At 33.9% G+C, this 19,170-nt stretch overlaps 1 protein-coding gene across 2 annotated transcripts in view; it reads right to left on the bottom strand.

Moving 5' to 3' along the window:
• The window catches only part of LOC126890385 (prolactin-releasing peptide receptor-like), a 1,660,146-nt gene that overhangs the window by 788,489 nt on the left and 852,487 nt on the right, over positions 1-19,170 (bottom strand). The window lies entirely within an intron of this gene.

The following is a 19,170-nucleotide window of genomic DNA, read 5'->3' as shown; positions in this document are numbered from 1 at the left end:
CATCCGGAAATCAAATGGGTGAAGGTCAACCTAGATTCTGATCCCGTACTATAAAAAGCGGCTGTAGAACTGAAATTGGAAATGTCAATAAATAATTTTTAAACTATTTTAAACATTGTGATTTATTCTAGAAAGAAATGTAAAACAAGTTTAATGCCAGAGCCACCAAGAATTTCTTGGAACTCGTTTATTTCATTTTATATTTATGTTTGTGACATTACTGTTTTTCCGCTCTCGGTCTAGTGCTTTGGTTTTGCTATTTTGTATTTCCGTTGAGTTGGTTTATGAACTAAGAAGTAATACGTTTATAATATCCAATTTGCATGATATTGTGCTGTAGCTATTTCTTTGTGACATTTACGTAATTATTAACTATTCTATTATTGATAACTGATACATATTCTAATATAATTATTGATAACGACGTCCGAGGTAGAAGTCGAAACGTCAATAAAGTAATTTTTTCAAGTTAAATTGTGGCTTATTTTCCAATTTGCATTTTTCTTGCAATAATTTCTGAGACAATTGGTATCGTTTACATTTAATCGATTTAAGTGTTTGAATCTTAACAGCAGAATTAAATTTAAATATTTGCTTAGGCATTCTTACTAACTTGTTTACTAAATAGTCTACTCGGTAGGGATATTTTTCCAAAAACGATACAAACAAGCTTAGAACTGGGAAAAAAGCCACAAGTCAACTTAAAAAATGATTTTATTGACGTTTGGACTTTCACCTCGGACAGAATGATATAATATGATGTAATATCTTCAGAACAATATTAAAGATTAGCTATTAACCAACTAGAGGCTTCCAAAAATTGTAGAGCTTTATACATGTAAGTATCTTGTTTAAAAATTTGTATACTTATGTATAAACTATAATAGGTTTCTTGAATGTATCGTGTTCGATATACAATATCTATAATTCGATATACATTGCAATTCAACCTACATTCATCCTACCTATATCAAACATGTCGGGTGCTGCGCTGAGGAAGTTTTCTGTTCATTTAATTGTGGTAAAGAAATTAGTTAGCATAAAAAAGATTTTAATTATTAAGAAATTTTATTGCCGAAAACTGAGAATAAGTTAATAAGTATTAAATATCTTAAATGTAAACTAATAATACTTTCCCGTAATAAAATTTCTTAATGATTAGGTATGCTGTCTCTTTCAGATTATATAAATAAATAATATTTATTAAGATTATATTTTTATTAAGATTATATAATAAATAAAATTACATATTATGTCTGTCGGTCTTGACGGTCCAGTTAGCTGGGGCTCAGTCGATCGACAAGTTTAGTGGATTTGCGATTTGCGGTCGCTGGTTCGAGCCTCAGCTAGGTCATGAAATTTATAAAAAGGCCAACGCCGTAGTATAAAACTCAATAGAGTCTACGGCTTGGTCTGGAATAAACTGGCGTCTGATCGACCTATGGAGGAGCGGTACGGGAAGGGATAAGGGCTTCCGGCTTGGTGATACTCCTCCATAGATCCCTACCGAAGGGCGTTGACGCCTAAGAACGGTGTATACATACATACATATTATGTCTGCTTCAATGTTTTACATTAGTTTTATTTTCCCTCTTATTTTGGCTAAACAATATTTAGTGTGTGACTTAATATTTGACTTAATATTATACAGATAAATAATTAATATTTAATTTATAAAAAGAAAAAAATAAATAAAGATGTGTAGGTTACATAAAGATATGTTTGAACTAAATAATATTGATTATTATTTGTTGAAATGCCAAGAAATGTTTTTGGATTATAGACTTTTTTACTGATACCTACCGTTCTTATACCAAAAAATTAATAGTTTTTATGTGGGCCCGTGTATTTGATTTTTTTGTATTTGCTTTTATCAAAATTAGTATGTACTTATATCCTTATAAACATTTTTTTGTTAAAATAAGTTTACTCTTTCTACAAAACGGTTTTGTTTTAGGTAATTGCTGACATACAAAGTGCTTTTAACAAAATGAAAGACAAATTAAGGAAGTTGGATTTGCCTCTCCATTCTTTTATTATTGTATAGAAGCCAGTGGTTTAAGTGTGGAGAAATTATTTGTATGTATTAATATCTAACGTTTTATATCCTGTTTTTATTATCTAATAAAGAATGATTATACCTTAACATAATGATTTTTTCGCCGTATGTAATATCACTTTATTTTTAAGAAATGTAACTTAATTCTAAATATACAATTATATCTGCGAAATATATTTTTTAACATTAAATACATTAATTAATAATGATAAGATGTAGTGGAGTCACTGAAGGTTTTCACATCCGATTTCGTTGAACCTTCATTCATTTTCATGAAAATTGGTGAGTAGTTATAAGATACTTTAAGGAACAAAGGTGACATGATGTCAACTTGAGCTTTTACCCTGGGGGTGGATGTCACCCCTTCTCGGGGGTGAAATTTTTTTATTAAAACTAATACCAGAAATCGATAGAGGGGCAACTTCTAAGCAAAATTTGTTATATAAAATTATTAACATAAATCAATACTTTTTGAGTTATTAAATATCAAAGATTTTATTTTTCTTAAAAAAAATGCATGTTTTAAAGGTGTTTTTCACGATTCATCAAAAACTATAAGCTTTTTTAAAAAAGCTGTTATTACCAAAATTAAAGATAATGAAAAATTTAATACACTCCCCACTTAAATAACTAAACTAATGTTATTTCAAAGTGAGATATGGGTAATTGAATGTATATTTTTTCGAAGAGTATTCAAGTCTAAGTATTCAAGCTTACATAACGGGAAAACGATGCATTTTATAGAATATACTTGTTAAACACTTGTCAAATTACTTTGGAATACCTATCAAATGAGCTCCAGTAGAAGTTAATAGCATCAAAATTAAGCAAGTTATGATGAAAATAAGAGAATCCTTTCGATTTTTTTAGGAAAAAGTGAAAAATAAAACATAAGCCATTTCCACAAAAATTAAAATTTGTAGTAATCATCACAAATATTTTTTTAGGTTAACATAGTTAATGATTTCAACAATTTTGACCGGCATAGAATGCATATTTTTGAAAAAAAAAAGATGCAATTTAAAAAAATCAGAATTTTTAAAATTATCGTACTTTTCATTTCTTTTGATAATAACTTCAAAAATACTCAATAGACGTAAAAAATGATATTTAACTAAATGTTAGTTTTTTCAGTTCAAAATACTTTACCCATTTTACTATTTCCGTAGAATAAAAAACAACCGAGATAGAAACGTTTAAAATTTCAATTTTGCTGCAAGAACCATGTAACCGGGGCCATTTAACCTTATGTTTTTAAAAAAGTAAGAGGTTTAAAAGACTAATTTTGACATTTTTTTAATAGCTTTTGTAATGTGATTTTAAATGAATTTTAGGTTGATCTGATATCTTAAAAATTAATGGAGTTATTTACAAAAAAACAATAACATTTATTGGAAACATTTTCAATAGATATATTTTCAAACATTTTTGGTGCATACATTTTAATGCTATGAACTTCTTTGAGAGCTTATTTGATAGATATTTTTATGAACTTTGACAAATGTTTAATAAGTTTATGTTATAAAATGCATAATTTTCCCGGTATTTAAGCTTGAATACTTAGATTTGGGTACTCGACGAAAGAAATACACATTCAATTACCTATAACTCACTTTTAGTTAGCATCGAAATGTTTTTCTAGTAAGAAGTTTATTTGATTTTTTATTAGCCTCAATTTTGATAATAATAACTTTTTTGTAAAAACTTATAGTTTTTGAGTTATTTAGGTATGAAAAATTGGTTAAAACATGCATTTTCTCACGAAAAATTAAAATCTTTGATCTTTAATAACTCAAAAAGTTTTGATTTATTTTAATAACTTTATTATATACCAAATTTTGCTTATAATTTGTCCCGCTATCGAATTGTGGGGTTATTTTTAATAAAATAATTTTCCATTCCACCCCCAGGGTAAAAACGCAAGTTGGCACCATGTCACCTTTGTTCCTTGAGATATCCTCTAACCACTCACCAATTTTCATGGAAATCGATGGAGGTTCAACGAAATTGGAGGTAATAGCTCATATCCACCTGCAGTGACTGCACTAATAACAATATTCCTTACTAAGAAATATTATTGCTCAGAAAGAAGAGTTTTATAATGCCCAGAAAATATATTCTTATGACAAGTATAATTTCTTTCTGATAAATGGGTTTGCAGTTTGCAAGAAAGTGATAGTTCAATCATGTTTAAGATATATTTCTTTGGGTATATTAAAATTTATTTGAAATATTTTAGACAATTATATCTTACATACAAAGATATATTTCTTAGGCAATATGCCAAGTCGATCTTTCTTAAATATTAATAAGGTATCTTTATGTCAAGAATCTTTTTCTCTCGGTGTACGTATGTAAGTATTTAAACGATTTATTTCTACTAATTACATAATGCATGTATGATCGGTCCATTAGTCGGTCAGATGGCTTAGCGTACTAAGGTGCTCGGTTGACAAATCTAGCGGATTTACGATCAAGGTTCGATCCCCGGCCAGGTCATTAAAAAATAAAAAGGTCAACGTCGTATTATAAAATTCTACAGAATCTACGGCTTGGTCTGGATGGATAAAATTCTACAGAATATGTTGTGCAAGATATTAAAGATTTTCAATTTTTTTTTAATCTAGATTCAAAATAATTATGCGAAATTTATTAAACAGATTTTAAATGAAATTTGATGGACAATTTTATTACATTATAAATATTTTCTATGCGAAAGATGAAGTGGAATCGTAGTTGTTGAAAAAAAAAATAGAATAAGAAAAAGCTTGTTTCCCTTATTTTTCTATTTATTGCTATTTTGCAGCAAGTGTAATAAACTAAAAAAAATAACTAGTCATGTCTTATAGAAAATTCAATTATCGCTATTAGGCCTGGATCCCGCGTAGCAAAAAAATTATTAATAGCTTAACGGTGTCTAGTCGGACAAACTTTGATGTATGGGAACACTGGAACAGGGGAAATTTGAATTGTGGAACGTGATTTTAATTGTTGATTTTAATTGTGGAACTTGTCATCCTGACTTTATGATTGTGCCAATGGTAGGGGAGCAAAGTATGCTAAATGTGCAGTCACTCGAGCGTTATGGGGACCTATTGGGTTGTGAAGAGTAGGTACTAAAACCAAAAAAAGTTAAGTAAAGTTTTCCATTTTAGTGGACGCTTGCCATTTTTTAATTTAATTTTCCATTTCCAACAATAGTTTTTTCCGATTATAAAGCCATCTATCCATAATTCGAAAAAATGTTTCGAATAAAAGTTACTTATTTTTACGTAAGGAATCAAAATCTGCAATAAAAAATGGGGGCTCCTATTTAAGATTTTAAAGTATCCCCCCACCCCACCACCGTGGGGGATCGTCTTTGGTGGCATTCGATAGATTTTTCAAAAATATTGAATAAGTGTATTTTACAGTTTTTCGATCTGATGTTTATTTCGCGAAATACCGCGGGATTCGTATTTAAAATATTAAATTTACCCCCCACCCCTCTCCGTGGAAAGTCGTGTTTGGTATCACTCGATAGATTTTTAAAAAATATTTAGCATATATTTTTTAGTTTTTCGATCTGTCATTCATTTCGCGAAATATTCGCTTTTTTCTTGTGAAACTTTGGGACTCACCCATTTCCTAACGCCCGGCTCAAATCGTCAGATTTTTTAAATAATAACTCTTTTGCATGTACTTAACTTACATTATCTTAATCTGACAATTTCGAGTATTTTTAAGGATAGATTTTTTTTTTCGGGCCCCCCTTAACGAACTCCCCTGTGTTAAGAGCCAATATATGGTAGAGGTACATCTGCAGGGTACCAGTTTTCTTCCCATATGCTAATCTGACGCGCTCGAGTAACTGCAAAAATTCCCGCTTGGGCTCCCCTACCACAACTACTAGTAGGTTGTTTTTAAGTTTATTCAATAGCAAACTTTAAATAATATATAAAAAAATATTTGTCCGACACATATGTTGGGCATTTTAATAAGTCGGACACTTAGAACATGTTAAATGACAGGAATTATGTTATTGATAAATATAGCTGCCTGATTCTTGGACCAAAGTTTAATGAAAGGGTAACAAATCAACAGGATGTTCTGTCTGACAAAAACCAAGGGACGTTTTCGTAGTCTGACGTTCGAAACCTGTAACCTGTTCCACAATTAAAAATTCCGCTGTTTCGGTGTTACCATACATCAAAGTTTGTCCGACTAGACACTCTTAAGCTATTAACACATTTTCAGCTTGCTATTAATAAATTTTTTTTGGTACGCGGGATACAGGTCTATATTTATTTCAGTACGATTTCTCATCAAAATGAACCATTGTATTTATTGCTATGCTTTTTCTCATGAGGATCTTTCAGTGCGTCACAGTTTTTCGATTTCTTTCTAACGAATTCAATTTTATGTAACAGAAAAAAAACGCAAGTCGGTGATTACATTTCGTCGGTGACATTTATAACATTTCTTTTAGTTGTCAATAGATGGCGCCATATTCGAAAATAAAATAATTTGCGAATTATATAATATATCTACGAATATAATCTAAACAATTTATAAGACTACACAAATCAAACAAAATACCATTTTATAAATGCAATAAACACAATTGATTTGTTTTTTTGCCAAATTGCAAATAAAATGTGACAACTGTCAGATTTAACTAAAATGTCATGTCACTAAAATGTATATTATCGCGGACTTACCTTTTTTCTATCATTTGTGACGCACTGAAAAATGCTCATGAAAAGAAGCATATCTTGCACCAAGATTAATAAATTAAAATATTTGTAACCACTTGTATTTGATAAACTTTAAATAATTTTAATTTATATGTCGATAAATTTTTTATTACACTAACCCTCGTAAAACGGTGCGGGGTGCAGCTGCACCCCAGACCTCGTTTTTCTCACCTCTATTTTTTAATATTTTTTTTTTTATTTTTGTCCATTTTTGTATTCGTATTAAATTTAATTCTAAACGTATTCCACCCATTACAGCATTTAAAACTCTTTCAGCCTTATTAATAAAAATTGCTTAGTTCGACGTTAGTCTCGGACTACTTATTTCGAGATTAAGCGAGTACTAACTTCATTTTAAGATTGTCATTAATAAACACTGACTAAGCTCGGACTAACTAAACCTTCCTTAGTCCTAGTTACAACAAATTTATGTTGGCAACCCTTGCGAAAAAGAAGAGAAATGGAGAGAATTTTGCGAAAACGAAGAAAATGTAGAGGATTTAACCTCTCTTTCCTCTAAACCGAACAGCTGTTCGGTCGGTGCCATTTCTGCATAAATTTTAGTTAATTTTTGTTGGACTTCGTTCTGAGAAGGTGCTACCTGGTGTTTTATATTTTATATTATTGTATTATTGTTTTGTATTTCATACTAACTGCTGTACCTTTTGAAAACCGGTATTTGACTTTAAATTTACCTTCTAATTCCTCTAAACTAAAGATTTTTTTATAATTTTGTATATTTTGATGTGACTCACAAGAGGAATATCGTTCCGCTGATTTCTATCCTCATTTAATTCGTCTATTAATTATCTTAAATCATTAATAAAATAATATCTATCCATTATCAATAATAAACAATGCATTATACATGCAAGCAAAAGCAAATAATGCACTTAGCAAGTTTGTAAGGTTATGAATACAAAACGTCAAGTTAGTCTCGGTTTAAACCGACTATTACCTCGGATTAAATTTTAGTCCAAGACTAGAGAGGGTTTAGCTTAGTCCATCGTTAGTCGCTGTTTATTAATAGGGAAAATGACTTAGTCCTCGGACTAAAGTTAGTCGGGCGTTAGTCCGTGTTTATTAATAAGGCTGTTTGGGTTTACGTGCTTTTTTGAAAAATTGACTTTTGGGTGCAAATGATGAAAACATCGTATCCTGAAGGACGTTTCTGATGTTCCACCTGGAGCTAACAGAGCTATGGGACAAGGTCAGTGTTACTTATGTCAGAGAAAAAACACCGAAAGTCCCGGCATACCTTTATTGTGTGTAAAAACTTTGTGGTACCATTCTGTGAAATGTACCATGGGGTACTCATTTTGTGAAAAATTTCATGTGTTTGTCTTGCGACGATAATATTTTTTTTAAGAAGAAATGAGTACTTTTTTGTAAAATTATGTTTCGTACTATAATAAATAAGGCCTAATTATCTTTCAAATTAATTTCCCCGACGTTCACATATAAAAAAATGGATATACAGATGGGGTGTAAATGCACCCCGCACCGTTGTTTACGTAAGAATCTAAGCACCGCCTTACGAGGGTTAAACTAAATTATTAATTTAACCGTTCGGATAATATAAGCATCTTTTTGCAAAGACAATGACCTCGACTTTGCTAAGTAACAAGACATTTACTCAACACACTACACATTACACTAGGTACCTGCTTGAAAAAATTCACTGCACCATGCCACTGTACACACACTACACATTACACTAGGTAGGTACCTGATTGAAAAAATCCACTGTACCATGCCAATGGCCATTAGCTTCCGAGGCATTAAGCTAAATAAAAATAAAATTTAATTATTTGTTGTCAATCGATATTTTATTAGGGCATACATAATTATGTCTTTATTTTCAAAAATGATCTAAAATTGTGGCATTCAGAAAGCAGGAGGGTCTTTTGTCAAGTGGTTCTTATACACAAAAAATATCTGATGTAAACGGCCCCAAATTATAGGTCACATTTCTTTTATACCCGTTTCTCCAACAATTGTACAAGGATATCCTACTTATTATGTTCCCCCATCTCCGATCAGTGGCGGAGATGCTCAGATGATGACTAAAAAATTCAGGGATTTAATATAATAAATTGTGAAACTGTTCTTCTGTAACATCTGAGGTTTTCTCAGATACGAGTATAATATTTTTTCTTAGTTTCCCAAATAAACCTTATTAAATCAAAATTAATTAATTTTCTCGTGAACTGTAACGGATTCCGCTAATTTTTTTATTATTTTAGATTTTTCTTTTTACACAGTTAGGCAAGGGTTTACTCAAACTTATTTTTTGGGCTCACACCAAGTGGATATTTATTTTAAGTTAAGTTTGATACACCCTATAGGGAGCACCAGGTAGAAGGACATCAAAATCATGTTGTAGTATTCTGCTTTGTGAATACCTTCTTTTTAAATTTCTCTGATATATTTATAACACAGAAAATATACGGTTTTATTCATTAGCATGTATTTTAACTGAAACAATACTAAATTAAGAAAAATAACAACAATTAACAAAGTCTTAAAAACAGAAAAATATATAACGAAAATAGCACTGATCGACACCTCTAAGAGACAACGTGTGCGGTATGCACAGGGTAAAATAAGAGAGACGAGATTGTTTAATGGAGGCCTGTGATGTCTTGGGGCGGAATTTCCTTGAGAGTAAGTACGGATGTATTGTCTACGTAGAGACTCTTTAAATATCGAAAGGTATATTACAGAAATTTTTTTCTGTAAACACTTTGTAGAACACTTATGTAGAAAATAATTTCATCTTGATGTCAAGGCCTTCTCACGTATCGCGTGTAGTTACTCAATATTTAAGTGAGATAAATATTCAGATATTGAATTGGCTTCTACACAGTCCCGGAATGAATCCTATTGATCACTTATGGGAAATTGTCTGTACTTTTTGTAAAATCTCAATCTTTAATAATTTTTGATAAGGGTGATTTTGAATTTTTTAACTGTTCATTAATCTAAAACTGGATCAACGTTGCATATCAGTTTCTAGACAAAGAGATAAAAAAAGCTGTCAGAGAAGCTGAAAACAGAAATATGGAAGAACAGTGTGAAGAAATCGAGATATTGGAACGTAAACACGATTCCTTCAATCTCCACAAAAAGATAAAAGAAGCAGCAGGCATCTATAAATCAAAAAGGCCGGGACACTTAACAGACGCTCAAGGAAATCCAATAATTGATATTGAAGAAACAAAAACAACATGGATGTACTATGTGACAACAACATTTGAAGAAGATAGGAATGTCACCATCACACAAAATAAAAACGACGATACCGGACAACCTATTCTCGAAGCGGAAGTAGAAGCTGCTATAAACAACATTAAGGAGGGAAAAGCCGCAGGACCAGACGAGTTCTGCTCAGAATTTTTGAAAATTATGGACAAAGACGAATTAAAAAACTTACCTTGATCTTCAACAATATATACCAAAGTGGAAAAATACCCCAACAGTGGCCAAGATCAACTTTTATAACAACCCTAAAAAACCCAATGCCAAAAAATGTGAAGATTATCGAATAATAAGCCTTATGAGCCATCTCCTGAAAACTTTTTAAAAAATTATACATAAAAGAATTTATAAAAAGTGTGAAGAACACATGACAAACACACAATTCGGCTTCAGGGATGCATTGGGTACTCGAGAGGCACTTTTTGCAATACAAGTTCTCTTTCAAAGATGTAGAGACGTGAATTGTGATATATATGTGTGTTTTGTTAATTACCAGAAAGCGTTCGATAGAATAAAACATGACGAACTGATGAAAATATTAAATTCAATTGGTCTAGACAGCAGAGATTGCCGTATAATAAACAATATCTATTACGAACAAACTGCAGCTGTTAGAGTAGGGATCAGTTAACAGACGATATAAAGATAAAAAGAGGTGTGCGACAGGGATGTATTGTATATTGTCCCCATTATTGTTCAATACATATTCAGAGCACATTATGAACCTAGCGCTAACAGACATAGACGAGGGAATACTTATAAACGGAGAACGATTGAACAACATAAGATACGCTGATGATACTGTCATTTTTGCAGACAGTCTTGAAGGTCTGCAGACACTTGTCTTCAGGGTGGCAGAAGTAAGTAGCAGGTTTGGGCTTGATTTTAACATAAAAAAAACCAAACATATGGTTATAAGCAAAAATAGGATACCACCTGGTCAATTACTAGTTAACCAACAACCTATAACATAAATCACCAACTTTTGTTATTTGGGTGCAAACTCAAATGAACAGTGAGACCAATCGACGGAAATTAAGATAAGGATCGAGAAGGCAAGATCAGCTTTCGTCAAAATGAAAAAAATCTTTAACAGCCACGATATAAATTTGGAAATAAAAGTTCGTTTACTAAACTGCTACGTATTCTCCGTTCTTTTATATGGCGTGGAGTCATGGACCTTAAAGAAGCATCACTGAAGAGACTCGAAGCATTTGAGATGTGGTGCTATAGACGCATGTTGAGGATTTCCTGGATAGACAGAGTTACCAACGAAGAAGTTCTACATAGAATGGGTAAAGAGCGCGAACTAGTCGTAACCATAAAACGTCGCAAACTGGAATACCTGGGCCATATAATGCGCAATGAACAACGATATGACCTACTTCGGACCATACTTCAAGGTAAAGTGCATGGGAAAAGAGGTCCAGGACGAAGAAGAATCTCCTGGCTGCATAACTTGCGAAAATGGTTTAACTTAACCACTACCGGACTTTTCAGGGCAGCAGTCAACAAAGTCAGAATAGCCATGTTAGTGTCCAACATTCGTAACGGATAGGCACCATAAGAAGAAGAAGGATCAAAAATTTAAAGTGCAGCAAAAAATTTTTAATGCCCATGCTCGTGAAATAATACACTCAACGTGTTAAAATACGCTAAACGAAAAGCAGCTGCTGATAAAACGATTATTGACTTTTAAAACTTAAATAGCGTGTGGGTAGTATGGCAGGTAATTTGATAAATACCTGTTCTAATAAAAAGAATAGCATATCTTTGTGTAGCATCAAAAATTTTGCAAATGACGTTCGTGAAATTGCAGCAGGAAATATATCCAGTTCTTTTAACTCCTAATAAAAAGAAAACAGCAAAAAAAGTGAAAACGGGAAATCATAAAAAAAAAATACAAACAGTTGAACAAGGTCTGTTACGTCGGCATATTATTAACTTTTATATAACTGAAAAACAAGGGCCCACTTTAAATAAAATTCATACGATTCATAGGATTTGTTGAAAAATTTGATTATAAAGGAGAAAAAGAAAGTATGCATTTGGAAATTAGGAATCTCTGGTTTCGTTGAAAAAAAAACAGAAAAAAATCGAAAACGTTTGATGAAAAAAGATGATATAAGACACCTGCGGTTTTAGTATTTAAGGCAGGTTAAACAATTTAGAAACGAAAAATTATTTTTTCTACGAGCGTGCAAAGATGTCTACTTTCGCGCACGCGTTTTAGTTTAGATAGTTTTACTTTTCCGCACCAATGTTACTTTTCCGCACGCGTTTTACTTTTCCGCACGCGTTTTACTTTTCCGCACGCGTGTTAATTTAGATATGTTAATATGGCCTTAAAGTAATTATAATACATGCAATAAACTAATATTTAGATATTATTTACTAATCTTTTTAAATATATCTTATTGTGTTCATGTTTTAATGAAATTAACGCGAGAATTCGATGAAATAAAATAATTTTGACATAATATTCGAAAGTCAAATCAGTAGACAATAACAGTGGTTTTGAATCGTCGTCATGTAAACCAAGATCGTCGTCATGCTAACCAATTATGCTGAAAGTTTGGTTTTGACGACCTTATCAAAGAATTAATTACTGTATGTATTTTCATATTAATTAAATTAATTGATTAAGATTTGGTCATTTTTTAAAGACTCGTAGAAAAAATATTGTTCCTAGCGCTTGCAGAAAGTCTCTTTTCCCCACTCGACTGCTTGCCGAACTCCCGCTTCGCGTCGTTCGGCAAACTGTAGTCGCGTGCGGAAAAGTGTAACTTTCTGCACTTGTTAGGAAAATAACTATATTGTGTCTACTGATGATGAAACGTATTTACTTTCAATCCTAAAGCCGGCCACCCACGGTACTGCGGTGTCGTTCGATAAAATCGTCGATGATATCAATTCTGCAAGTAGATAAATAACACCGGTTTCTAACCACTGGTCCAGAATCGGTATGCCGACTCCCGATCACTCGTGGTCCAGAATCGGTATGCCGAATCCCGACCACTGGTCCAGAATCGGTATGCCGACTCCCGACCACATCATTCAGAAGAAGATTAAAATATTCTCTCTACAATTTCAAAAATAATTTTTAAGAATTATGATTAATACAGATGCTAATATTACACGAATTTACATTCGGGTATCCCGAATGAAGTACGTGCCTCCTAGTGGCGGGATACGGGCAACAATACATTGGCTTATAGGGCAGTCCTTACAGTAGGGATCCTGGCCTATACAGAAAAATGCAGGCGGGTGTGGGGTAATACTGCACTTTGGTTGCATTGGTGGTGTATTGGCTAAACGTGCAGGACAGGGCAGGGTATGGTGCTGATAGAAAAGGCATTCAGGCATCAAATATCCAAAAATCTTTTCAGGCCATAATAATGAAAAGACCTTCTCCAAACGAAATAAAAACTTATACTGAAATGATGGCATCTCCTGAGGTAAAATGTTCCGGAAGTAAAATGAGCCTCCATTCGGATCTCCGGGTGAGGACTATCTCAGGGGGAACACCATTACAGGTTAGAAAAATCAGGATAGGGTCTTGGAATCTTGGTAGTCTTACAGGTAAGAGTCTGGAGTTAGTGGATGCGCTCAAACGAAGAAGAGTTCAAATTGCTTGTATTCAAGAAACTAGGTGGAAAGGACAAAAGGCGAAAGAACTAGGTGATGGATATAAATTGTGGTATGTAGGGAGTAGTAACACTAGAAATGGAGTTGGTATAATTGCTGATAGTGAAATGAAAGATAACGTAGTAGAAGTTGTAAGAACGAGTGATAGAATGATGTCAGTGAAATTTGTAATTGATAAAGAGGTATTGAATGTTGTGTGTGTGTATGCTCCTCAAACAGGTCTGGGTGAGAATGAAAGAAGAGCTTTCTATGATCAATTGGGAGACATACTGAGTGATATTCCAGCGGAGGAGAAAGTTATAATAGGAGGTGATTTCAATGCACATGTGGGCCAAGCCAAGACAGGATATGAAACAATACATGGGGGATTAGGCTTTGGAACTAGAAATGAAGCTGGAGATGACATGCTAGAATTAGCAACAGCATTGGATATGGCGATTGTTAACACATTCTTTAAAAAGAGAGAAACTCAACTTATTACCTACAAAAGTGGACAACATCAATCCCAAATAGACTACTTCATGATAAGGAAAGAAGACATACGTGAATGCAAGGACTGCAAGGTAATAGTTAGTGAGACAGTAAGCCAACAACATAAGCTGCTTGTTCTGGACATCGAAGTAAAAAGCGAAACTAAACAAAAATATCGGAGAGGACCACAAAAAATCAAGTGGTGGATGCTAAAAGATGAGAAGGAAGGTCTATTCAGGGAAAGAATAGTAGAAAAAATATGTTGGAACATGAAAGGAAGCCCTAAGACAATTTGGAGAAAAATGGCCAATATTATTAGAGAGACGGCTATTGAAATACTTGGGAAAACGTCAGGAAAGAAGTTTGAAGATAAAGAGACTTGGTGGTGGTCAAATGAAGTACAAGGAAAAATAAAAGAGAAGAGAAAATTATATAAAAAGTGGCAAGAAACCAGATCGGACATAGATCTTCAAAACTATATGGTCGCCAAAAAGGAAGCGAAAGTAGCAGTAGCAAAAGCTAAAGCAGAAGCGTATTCAAACCTATACGATCAACTTGATACCAGGGAAGGCGAAACGAAGATATATAAAATAGCCAAACAGAGAGCAAAGAAAGCAAAAGATTTTAATCAGATTAGATGTATCCGAGATGAAAATAATAAAATACTAGTTCACGAAAGGGATGTCAAAAAGAGATGGAGAAAGTACTTTGACAGCTTATTAAATGAAGAATTTGACAGACAGCCCGTAGAGTTAACGGAGACAGTAGCAGCAATGGTCACCAAAATAACCAATGAGGAAGTGGCTCAAGCGCTTCAAAAAATAAAGAAAGGAAAAGCGGTAGGACCAGATGATATTCCTGGGGAAGTATGGAGAGCATTGGGAGAGACAGGAACAAGGTGGCTAGCAGGTCTATTTAATAGAATTATGGAAGTTGGACAAATGCCAGACGAATGGAGAAGCAGTATACTGGTACCTGTTTACAAAAACAAGGGAGATATACAACAATGTACAAACTACAGGGCTATAAAACTGCTTAGCCACACCATGAAAATATGGGAAAGAGTAATTGATAGACGGATACGTGAAGAGACCGAAATATCCGAGAATCAATTTGGCTTTATGCAGGGTAGATCAACAACAGATGCAATTTTCACTATAAGGCAGTTGATGGAAAAATACAGGAGTAAAGAAACAAACGCTCATATGGTATTCATTGATCTTGAGAAAGCATATGATAGAGTTCCTCGAGAGATTCTGTGGTGGGCACTCAATAAGAAAGGAGTCCCTGGTGAATATGTAAAGATTGTGAGGGATATGTATGAGGGAGTAACGACTAGTGTTAGGACAGGTGTGGGAGAGACTGATAAATTTCATGTGAAAGTAGGATTGCATCAAGGTTCTGTGCTTAGTCCGTATTTATTCTCATTAGTTTTGGACCAGATAACAGCGAAAATACAGGGTAACATTCCATGGTGCTTAATGTATGCTGATGATGTCGTGTTAGTAGGAAATAGTGAAAGAGACTTAGAACAAAAACTGGAACAGTGGAGACAAGCTCTGGAGGAAAAAGGTTTAAAACTTAGTAGGACAAAAACAGAGTATTTGGAATGTTCATTTAAAGATGGAGCTACTACAAATAAAATGGTATCTTTGGATGGTGAAATGATTGTAAAAAGCAATAGTTTTAAGTACCTAGGATCGGTATTACAGAGTAATGGAGAAATAGATGGAGATGCATGCAGTAGAATTAGGGCTGGATGGATGAAGTGGAAAGAAGCGAGTGGTGTGTTGTGTGACAGAAAAATTCCAATGAAGCTGAAGGGAAAATTCTATAAAACAGCCATAAGACCAGCTATGATGTACGGAACTGAATGTTGGGCAGTGAAAAAGAAAGAGGAACAGCGAATGCATGTGGCGGAAATGAGAATGCTTAGATGGATGAGTGGAGTGACAAAGAAGGATAAAATTAGAAATGAGTATATTAGGGGAAGTCTAGGTGTGGCACCAATTGATGCCAAAATGAGAGAGCATAGGTTAAGATGGTTTGGTCATGTTCAACGTCGAGACGTTAACCACCCAATACGAAGAATAGCTGAAGTGCAGATTCCTGGAAGGAGTAGGAGAGGAAGACCAAAGAAGACCTGGGGGGAGACGATAAGGCAGGACATGTTGGTAAAGGGGATTAACATTGATATGGCCCAAGATAGAATTGTGTGGAGAAATGCAATTAGGGAAGCCGACCCCGCATAGGGATAAGGCAAAGAGAATGATGATGACAGATGCTAATATTACACATGACATTGCAAAGACATTGTCTATTTCACTTTTCACATAATCGCTGGTGTTGTTGTTGCTGGTACCCATGGTGTAAAAATATCAAGATGAGAGTGGTGAATGCCCTTGTATTCTCAATATTTCTATACGGAGCAGAGACTTAAACTCTTCGCGCATGCGAGCGCCAAAAAATTGATGCCTTTGAGATGTGGTGCTGGAGAAGAATGCTGCGCATACCTTGGACAGCTCATAGGACAAACGTTTCCATTCTAAACCAACTCAAGATTAAAAAAAGGCTGTTCACAATATGTCTGCAACGAATTCTGCAATTCTTTGGTCCACGTGGTTCGCAGAGGTGACGACAGTTTGGAGAGATTAATTGTTTCTGGAAACGTTCCGGGGAGAAGATCAAGAGGACGATCACCAACTAGATGGTCCGACCAAATAAAGAATTCAGCTTGAAACTCATTCTGCGAAGCTCTTAGAACAGCTGAAGATAGAGACCAATGGAGAAACATTGTTCGGAATATTGGAAGAAGTCACGATCCTCATTAATGGGGAAACGACAAGAGAGAGAGAGATGGTGTAGGATGAATGCGTCTTAATGGATATTAGCTTGTGGGAGTTTTCGAAAGGCGTAAAGGTCTTGCTGATGCTGCTGTTGTTGCTGCAGCTGTCGATTCAACTCTTCAGGCTTCCACGTTTTGTCCTTAATATGCAGACTATCGAATTGTCTACTGATTTGTTTTACATCCTCATCAGATTTAATGTCTTTATTTATCTGATTAAGTTTAAATGAAATAAAAGAAAGACGTACTCTCAATCATTTATTGTAACTTCCGACGAACGGTTTTGCTCTCTAAAGTATGCAGAGTATCTTCAGGTCAAGGGTTACAAGTCATTAAATGCTACAAATAAAAACCAGAGTTAGAACAATGTCTGGCTGTAAAAGATGCTAAAGATCCATAAGATCAAGCCAATATTAAACAACATACATAAAAGTAGTGAAGATAGCAGACAAATACATATACATGTAAAATCGGGGGCGGTAACAAACGTCCCCAAGCTCACAAACACATGCAGATGTATGCCGTCTATAATCATGCAATTATAACGTGTCGTACTTACATTCGGATACAAGGAGCTACTACCTCAGTATTCATTAACATGATATTTCTGCTTAAGTTATGCTAACGGGATATGGTGGAATAGACGGAGAATGTTGCAAAGGTAAACAAGTTTATGGGATTTGGGAATTCTTGAGGGTGAAGAGATAGTTGGTGAAAGAAAACCAACAAATCTGTGCCTGTTATTTTGTTTGTGAAATAAACTACAGTGAACGTCATATACAATTTTTTTAAATGTGATAGCTTTAAAGATTTTTATTTCTATTTACTAAAACATTTTGTTTTTATTTATATTTATTAAAAGACTTCTATTTATTAGTGTATGTGTTAGTGTAAGATTAACAACGTTTGGATCAAAACGGGTCGATATTTAATATGTATGTTAGATGTGAATGTGTAGCTGTAACCTAAATTGTTAAGGTCAGTATTCCTTGATGTTTTAATGAGAGAAGTAGTGGTCGTATAAGGGATGACAAATCGGAAAGTTTAAAAATTGTAGCTAAAAGATTAAATTAGCAGTCATATATACCCTATTCCACGAACATACGCCTGTTTTGATTTACTTCGACAACGAATATTTTACTGTGCAAAATAAGAACGAAAGTAAATTGCAAATTACATTGTTGTTTATTGGAATAATTATTAGCGCCATTTACTTTCGTACTTCTTATTTTGCACAGTAAAATATTCGTTGTCGAAGTAATCCATAACAGGCGTATGTTCGTGGAATGGCCCATAATAAAAACAGTAATAAATGTGAATTGATTGACAACAATGTAGGTACATGAAACTGAGATATAAATTAAAGGTGGAGAATTAGAGTAGAAAAAAAAAGGAATTAAAATTCAGTTTCGGACGGTGTTTTACCGTTTTGTCGCTGCCGTTATATACATGAAAACGTATATCCCACTTTCATTATCAATCATTTTGGCATCAGAAATTTGGCATCACTGTTGAATACAATATTATTCACAACGAAAAATAGACAATTTGAGAATGTATATATTATTTTCATAAAGAAATCAGTCTGGCATCATGTTTTATTGTTTTCACCCAATTTTGAAAAAATGTGAAAACTTTGTATTATCCACGTCCGTCTGTCCGTCTGTCTGTAACCACAACTCCTCCGTCAATATACCAGCTAGAATGACAAATGAGGTATCAAATGAAAGCTGATAATCCAAGGATGGTACTAAAGGTGAGATATTTGACCTTGGCGGTCTGTCCGTCGGTCTTTACGACCGCGAATATAACTCCTCCATCATTATACCAGGTAGAATGACAAATGAGGTGTCAAATGAAAGCATATAATCCAAGGATGGTACTAACGGTGAGATATTTGACCTAGGCTGTCTTTCCGTCGGTCCCTCCGACCGCAAATATAACTCCTCCGTCATTATACCAGGTAGAATGACAAATGAGGTGTCAAAAGAAAGCTTATAATACAAGGATGGTACTAAAGGTGAGATATTTGACTTAGGCGGTCTGTGACTCGGTCCCTCCGACCGCGAATATAACTTATCCGTCATTATACCAGGTAGAATGACAAATGAGGTGTCAAATGAAAGCTGATAATCCTAGGATGGTACTAA

The sequence above is a fragment of the Diabrotica virgifera genome, chromosome 8 (genome assembly GCF_917563875.1).
Source record: "Diabrotica virgifera virgifera chromosome 8, PGI_DIABVI_V3a".
Lineage (NCBI taxonomy): Eukaryota > Metazoa > Arthropoda > Insecta > Coleoptera > Chrysomelidae > Diabrotica > Diabrotica virgifera.
Note: the sequence above shows the minus strand (reverse complement) of the source record. Positions and strands in the feature narration are given on the sequence as shown.